Source organism: Panthera pardus, unplaced genomic scaffold (assembly GCF_024362965.1).
Source record: "Panthera pardus isolate Hobbes unplaced genomic scaffold, ASM2436296v1 HiC_scaffold_27, whole genome shotgun sequence".
Taxonomy (NCBI): Eukaryota; Metazoa; Chordata; class Mammalia; order Carnivora; family Felidae; genus Panthera; species Panthera pardus.
This window is the reverse complement of record NW_026526843.1, coordinates 8,221,408-8,229,629: the sequence shown is the minus strand read 5'-3', so window position 1 is coordinate 8,229,629 and position 8,222 is coordinate 8,221,408. Positions and strand designations below refer to the sequence as shown.

Sequence of the window (8,222 nt, the reverse complement as noted above, 5' to 3'; positions counted from 1 at the left end):
AAAAGATAAGTTGAGAGGCACAACAACTCAAAACCTTCATCAGCAACATGTTCTGGAAGACAGGAACCGAATAAAAACAGCATGGCCATTTTGTGCATGTTAAATGGTCAAGTAATACATAAATACGACAACAAATGTGGCACTTTAAAAAAGACCTGAGGTTTGCTTGTGCAGATGGCTGTCGGAAGGGCTGTAGCCTGTGAATTCTTGCCAGGCAGGGGAAGGAGGGCGATCTGAAATCGGACAGAGGGGCTAGAGCAGCTGCGGACTGCTGTGGCTCCCATCACACGTGGGGAACTGAGAGAGCTGTGGGATGTCTAGGGGCGTGTCCGTGCATGCTCGCACATGCTCGCACATGCTTCGTGTATCCCTGTGTGGTTCGGTTCAGGTGGGTGCAGTTTCCTGCGCTCAACTCGTGTGTCTTGCGGAGGAAAGCATACATGAGCAAATACGAAGTTCGTGTTATGCTCAGATTGTTCCCGACTCTATCAGCCACACTGGTCGGAAAACGACTTCACATTTTTTCGAAAGAGGAGTTCGAGTGGAACTGACCGTCCTGACCTCCTGGGCCTGGGAAGATTACATGAAATAAGGCCTTTAGCAAAATGCCTGGCACACGGTCAGTTCCCAATAAATGATAGCTGCACTTATCAAAAGCAGCAGTAAGAGCTCAGACCTACAGACCTTACGGTGCCTGCAGACAGAATCCAGAGCTGCCTTGATGTGGGGTTTTCCTGCGCACATCTGATGGGAGGCAGTGGAAGCCCAGTAGAGCTCAGCTCTGTTCAGAGTCAGCTCCCCCCAACACCCTACCGAGTGCCTATTTGCCGTTAATTCTATGAACGTCTCTTATGGCCCTAGGGTGCCAAACAGTGGCTCTGCAACGCAGGGTCTACAAGAGGAGCCAGAGGCCCAGCTCTTGGCCTAAAAGAGCTTCCTCTCTCTCTGCTCAGTGAGAGGGTAAGGTGAGACGGGGGCCGGAGCTGGCCGGCTGGAGAGTCTCCAATAAGCAAAAAGGCGACACTGTCGGTTCCAAAGCAGGGAAGTTTCAGGATCAGGGCCACTGTTTAAAACAGGCGTCAGCAAACTTTTTATGTAAAAGGCCACAGAGTAACTTTTTAGGTTTCGTAAAAGGCCACAGAGTAACTTTTTAGGCTTCGTAGGCCATACGATCTCGGTTACAGTTCATCAAATCTGCTATTGTAGCAGGAAAGCAGCCATAAGCAATACATACACGAATGGACGTGGCTGTCTTCCGGTAAAACTTTATTTATAAAACAGGCAGTGGGCAAGATTTAGGCCCCGGTTTGCCAACCTCTGCTTTAGAGAGGTTCTATCTGGTAGAACTTGTGCCACGGATGCAAAACCACGTAGGTCATTTTAAATTCTTCTAGTAGCCGCATTTTGTATAAATCAAAAGAAAATGGTATCGTTCATTTTCATGTATATTTTATTTAGCCCCTCAAATATCCGACATACTATCACTTCAACATGCAATGAACAAAACCATTATAAATGAGATCTTCTGTTTTCTTTGTACCATGCCAAATCCTTGAAATCTGTTATGAGTTGAATCATGTGCCCCCAAAAGGTGTGGAAGTCCTAATACACACCGTTTGTTGTATTTTGGTAGAGCGACCCTAAAAAAGAAATATAAAATCTACGCCTTTGTGTTTTATGTTCTCAGCACCATCCAGTTCATACGCACCACCTGCCAAGGACTTAATAGACAGCCAGCCATGGCTAGTGGCCACCATACTGGACAGCCCAGCGGGACAGAGAGCAATGTGGCTACGTCAAATTGATTAGTTTAGAGACAGAAAGGTGTCAGAGACACAGACGGCTTGAGGACTAAGTGCAAGCAAAGGGCTTTTTGAAAACTTAGCCCTTCCTTGAAAACGTATCAAATGGGATGGTTCTAGGCGTTTACTTTCTCTCAACGGCTTGGGGGCCTTCAGGAACTGCCCATGGCACAGCCTCGGAATGCCCCATTTTCTTCAGCTTTGGCTGAAGTCATTTCATTCCTGAGCTCTGTTTTTGCTTCTGTGATGTGTGATCATTTTTGTCTCCCAACCGATTCCTTCTGAAGTCAGTCTGTGATATTTTCCCTTGAAGTAATTTGGCAGTTTCATCGTTTTATCGCTCTTACATTCCCCATTAACTGTAGTTGTGCCCCAACATATCACGTGAAGGGACGGGGAGATTGTAACAAAAAAGTCTAGCTCCGTCTTTGATACCGGACTGCCGACACCTTTCAAGCTCCTTTTTCCTTTTCCCCTTTTGTCCTACGTCTGTCAAGGCCACAAGACAGCCTGGGCATCTGTCCCCTGGTGCTGGTGAGCAAGTCCAAACCAAGAGCACCCGAACCCCAGGTGCCAGAATCTTCACCCCAGTCCCATCTTCTACTCACAATACAAACCTGAGCCACTCAAGCTCAGCCCTCCTCCGCCCAGAAAGCCTCACGACGTGAATACCAAACTTTTTCACGCCCTCTTGCTGCATGTGCGACCTCATCGGCCTCAAGATCCAAACCCATTTTGAGGGGGCGGGGGTAGAGGGCCTGGTGTTGCGCTCTGCGAGGGAACCTCGAGACCATTGGTGCTGACGGCCGGATGATCTAAGAGATGACCATCAGCTCCTGGAGGTCTTACTTCGATCACTCACAGCTTACTAACTGACTCCACATCCTGCCTGCTGCCTGCTAGCGAGCTTGCATTAGAGTCGTCGTGGCATTTCGTAAGTCCTGGCGAGCCCCGGTTTCAGCTAGGACCAAGCCAGGTAGGGCAGGAGTATGGGCTGGGGACCCTTCTTAATGTAGCCCTAGGCTGGGCACCACCGTCTCAGAGCGAATCATCTGTTTTCGACTCCTGCACGAGCTATGACTGACGCTAGACTCGAGGGAATGACTCTTACTCTGTGACCATCGGTTGGGTTTCAGCCAGGCATTTGTCCCGTTTTATAAAGCGTTCAGGAAAAAGACTGATACCGTGTGCAATATCATGGTCATGGGTGGTCACCGGTATGAGGGGAAATAGTCACCGTGTGCAGTGCTGAGATCACACTCCTAAAAGCAGATGGCTCATTAGGACCCTAAATGTGTCTGGTGAAAGAAACAAAGATTCTGATCCTCAGAATCATAGGGGGGAAAAGACCCGTGGTACTCCCATGGCACACACCCTTATGAGAAGCACACTGAATGCTCTATCCCCACCCCTCTTAAAGAGCCAAAGGGCACCATCACTCCAGCGGACAATTGTAAAATGGACCAATGAGCACTCTAGGTTCTATTTAGTGCCACAGCTGGTCGACATGCCAAGAGGTTGATTCAAACTCATTTTAAGCCCAGAGTCTCTAGACCAAATAAGACAATAATTGCCATAAGAAAGGTCCCTCTATGTGATGATATTGGTTTGAGGCTTTCTAGAGGAATAAACTTATAAACATGACCAGGGTAGAGAGGATTCCCCCAACACGAGGCATATCCAATAACCACCAAAACAAAAAATGAAATCAAAAATCTTTTCATACAGGCTGAGGAAAGAGAAACTGAAACAGAGGCCTGAAATTTGACTCAATCATAAATCCAAATTTTACCAAAATAACATATGCAACACAAAAATAATAGGGTTCTTATTGGCTTTTGCACTCGAAAACATACATTCTAAATTAACATCTGCTGAAATGCACCAATTGGCAAACTTTCGTGGCCTAACTGGTGCTGGGGCCCAAATTACAATTATACCTGGGGATCTCTACATGCTTAGGGGAATTACCAAATATGAAATAAAGGACAAAGAGGTATGCCTCACTTTAACCATCAGAACTACCATCTTGGCTAAATTGCCCGTGGTCATCCATGCCCATAGTGGGCATAGCCACTCTGACCCAATGAGTAATAAGCCAAAATAAAATTAAATATTTCATAGTTACAATTGGCTTGATAAAAATGAAATCACATGGACCTCTTCCCTGCTGTTTAAAATTCGTTAATCATACCCAGGAGCCCAAACTGGCCAATGCTCAGGCCTGATTAAAATGAATAGTGCCCAACAGTGGATTGCTTCAACCTTAACTACATGGCACCCCTGATTGAGGCCCCTCCAAAGTTACAGGGAGCACAGTTCACAAGACTGCCCTCACTTCTGACACCAATTATAAGTTTAAGCATTCTTGCGATCACACTAGGCTTCAGTAATTCACTAGAAGAATCCATAGAGTGGTACCTGGCTGGCTGAGTCAATAGAACATGGGACTCCTGATCTCAGGGTAGTGAGTTCAAGCCCCATGTCTGGTGTGGAGCTTGCCTAAAATTAAAAAAAAAAAAAAATCTTTGGGGCACCCGGTTGGCTGGAACATGCAACTCTTGATCCCGGGGTCATGAGTTTGAGCCCCACGTTGGGTGTAGAGATTACTTTAAAAAATAAATAAATAGGGGAGCCTGTGTGGCTCAATGAGTTAAGCGTCTGACTTCAGCTCAGGTCATGATCTCACGGTCTGTGAGTTCGAGCCCCGCGTAGGGCTCTGCGCTGACAGTTCGGGGCCTGCAGCCTGCTTCGGATTCTGTGTCTCCCTCTCTCTCTGCCCCTCCCCTGCTCACGCTCTGTCTCTCTCTCTCAAAAATAAACATTACACTGAAAGAATATACAGACTAAAACCAGCCAAGGGAAGAGATACGCAAGGCAAAGTCTAAGAAAGCTCCAAATGTGGAGCTTCCGGTTGTCCTCTCTCCACAGAGTCACGGACAGTACTACTTTCCTGGCATCCAGAACGTGCCAATACACATGGGCTATTGCCAATCAGGGGAGCTCACCTGAGCCTTGGGTCCAGAGTCTTTGTTGGGGCTTGACCACGCAAAGCTGGTCGGCCATCCGTGTGGCTGACCTCAATATCCAGCCCCTCCAGAGGTCAGTTGATACTCTGTGACACAAAGCCCTCACCCTAAATTGCGTTGTTGGTACAGCCCAAGGCCCCAAGGCAAACAAAGATATTCCCGTTAGGCATGCCACTTCAAGGGCTTAGACACCCCCTGTAAGAAGCCAAGGGCGAAGGCTGGACCTGCCTTTGGACACGGTTAAATTCTTTCCTCTACACTTGCCACATACACACCCAATATTATTGAAATTATTGACTCCATGCAACCCACAACTGGAAACATCTTTGGCTATTGTAGATTTGCTGAATATGTTCTATTCAGGGCTTTTTTCAATAGTCTCTCCGCTGAAGTTTGCCCTCATCGTCAAAGAGACATAGTAGGCCTTTACCCAGCTACACACAGAGTATCTCAACAGCCCTACCATTGCACACCACCTTTGCAGCCATCCAACTTTCCCTAAGAGCAGAGGTATGATATCACACTGATGACATCATCTCCAAAGAGATGCATTTGACACACTCAATCAGGGTATTCAAATAACTGGGAATCGTTTGGTCAGCCAAGGGCCACTCCATTGCTGATACTGTTAGGAAACAACTACTGACATTCTCAGCACCTACGTCATTAAAACAACCCAAACATCTTTCAGACACGTTTGGGTTCTGGAGGCAACATATTCCTTGTTTAAAAATTTTTTACTTCAGCCCACTTTATGCTGTTACTTACAAATCAGCTCATCTTGAATGGGGCTCCCTCCAACAAGGCTCTACAAAACAACAGGCACTCCCATTCGTGTCCTTCACTGTAGTGGCTTTAGCAACCTCCTCTCATGCCTTCTAGAGTCTCTGGACCACCTATGATGGCTTATAAGTTGTCTGTGCAGAAGAACCTGGTTTTTCTGTAGTACAAAACAACTTTTCTTCTCGGCCCCATGCTACACGTCATTGGAGCAACAAATGCTAGCTCTATACTGGGCCCTTCTGAAGACGGAAACTCTCACGGGTGACTCAGTATTCTTTTGATCGTGGAGGCAACACCCCTTCTTATGAAACGAAAATGATACTTCCATGATACTTACAAACCTGGCCTCTGGTATATCTCACCTCTAAGAAGGGGGCCCTCCCCTTCCTCAGTGTTCTTAACAGATACGATGGTGCCGAAAAATAGTATCCCTCTCTTATGCTCAATGACCACATGGGGAGCCCCTTGAGTTCAACTGAGTGATCAGAAAAGGGAGTTTGTACCCTTTACATTCAGCAGTGCTGCTGGACAGCTGCTGTCTGTCATCTAACCTGGATGTCCCTAATCAAAGACAGGACGCCACTGTCAGCAAAATGAGCCAAACTTCAGGCCATCATCTTAGCACTAGACAATACCTGGCCAACAATCGGTCGCATACGCACATTTTTACAGACTCTTGTGCTATTTCCACTGATCTGGCCCTCTGGTCTGACCAGTGGCAACAATTCCTTATCCAAGGTTGCTCCCCTTGGGGTAAGGAACACCGGGAATGTATTGCCTCACAGATACCCAAAATATAAACCAAGGTCACACTTCTCTCTGCGTGCATTTAATGCCACAATACAAGGTCTCAGCCAGGCACTCCTTATTCTCTTCAGAGTTCCAGACATCACTGATGGTGAACAAGGCGTTCATGTCACTTCGTAAAATACACAATGCTGGGCTCTTGAACAAGGTATCCAGTGGAACATTCCCTTCCCTTAAACTGGTTGCAGGCTGCAGCCCTCATAAAGCATCATAACGGCTTTCTTAAACACATTCAAATTCAAATAAATGAAATAAGGTACAACTGAGTCATCTGTGAAACATCAAAGGTGAATTGCAATAAAGAGGCTGACTCCAAGTGAGCAGTGGGGCCGGCTAATGATAACAGGGCGGAGAGACTGTTCACAGAGCAAGTTGAAGATGAATGTCAAAGGTCTCGGATCACAGCTAAAGGACAGCATTCCAGTTACTGAACTTTGAGCAAGTGGACCTTTATGAAAGTCATGATCTTCTTCGAAAAGGTCTTCCTTGTGTGAAGAATGAACTTTTGCCTAGTCATCCTCTTGAAATTTCAGAAAAAAAATTCCAGCTCAACCAAGATAAAATGAATTCTTCCATACTGAGAAACATCCAGGGTCTGTTTGTTCCACTAAAATTACAAATGGAATTCAAGGCAGTACAGCGGGTTCAGCGTCTTCCATTTCCTCCAAGCTCTAACCTTTCACTGGATACTTTGAGGGGTAATGATCAGACTATTGCATTTGAACATATTCTTAATGAGCCATCACAAAGTGAACTAATGGGAGAACCGAACTTGATGGTGGAATATAAACTGGGTTTGCCATAATCTGGGGTGCTGTTCACGAAAATACAGAGGCTACACCTTGTTCATAGTCATCTTTTTACTCTAATTTGATGTACACGACATTAAACGTACTGAAACGAGAATTTTGCCTAAAGAGTATCTGTCATCATTTGAAATTATTCGGGTCTTTGGTTTATTGCCATGTGACAATTGAAGGCACTAAAGGGAGATGTTAAAACTCCCAATTTATATGAAAAGAGTAGCCTTCTACACCTTTTTTTTTTTAACGTTTATTTATTTTTGAGACAGGGAGAGACAGAGCATGAACGGGGGAGGGCCAGAGAGAGAGGGAGACACAGAATCTGAAACAGGCTCCAGGCTCTGAGCAGTCAGCACAGAGCCCGACGCGGGGCTCGAACTCACGGACCGCGAGATCGTGACCTGAGCCGAAGTCGGACGCTTAACTGACTGAGCCACCCAGGCGCCCCACTTCTACGCCTTTTTAAAAAATTGTTGTTAATGAGAATTTGAAAACTGTCTACAGGTCTACAATGCAACCTATTTCTGGGTATTCTATAAATTTAATTTTGAAACCATCATCAGCATTTGAGTCTTCAACCTTCCTAGTAATGGCTTTCAGAATAAACACCTGTAATTGATTTTAGTGGCAACACTTCAAATTAAGTACAAAGCCAGGTATTTATATCTTACCTTGTTTCAGTATAGCTCATTAATAGTCACAAGAATAATATTGGCTGTATTGATGCTATTTTAGAATTATAGCTATTCTTTGATTCTTTCAGGTTGAAAAGTATAAGTTGGAAGGTTTTGATTTTGGTCTTGTTTTAAAGTGAAAAATTAAATAAAGCAACTAGGATATGTCGATTTAAAACAAAACAACAACAACAACAAAAAAGAGTCTGGGGCACCTGGGTGGCTCTGTCAGTTGAGCGTCCGACTTCGGCTCAGGTCATGATCTCGCAGTCTGTGAGTTCGAGCCCCACGTCGGGCTCGGACGTGCCCATGGCTCGGAGCCTG

At 45.7% G+C, this 8,222-nt stretch overlaps 1 pseudogene; it reads left to right on the top strand.

The window, feature by feature from the left end:
• Positions 1–6,799: 6,799 nt before the first annotated feature.
• LOC109250421 (proteasome maturation protein-like) lies at positions 6,800–7,226 on the top strand (annotated as a pseudogene).
• The last annotated feature ends 996 nt before the right edge of the window (positions 7,227–8,222 follow it).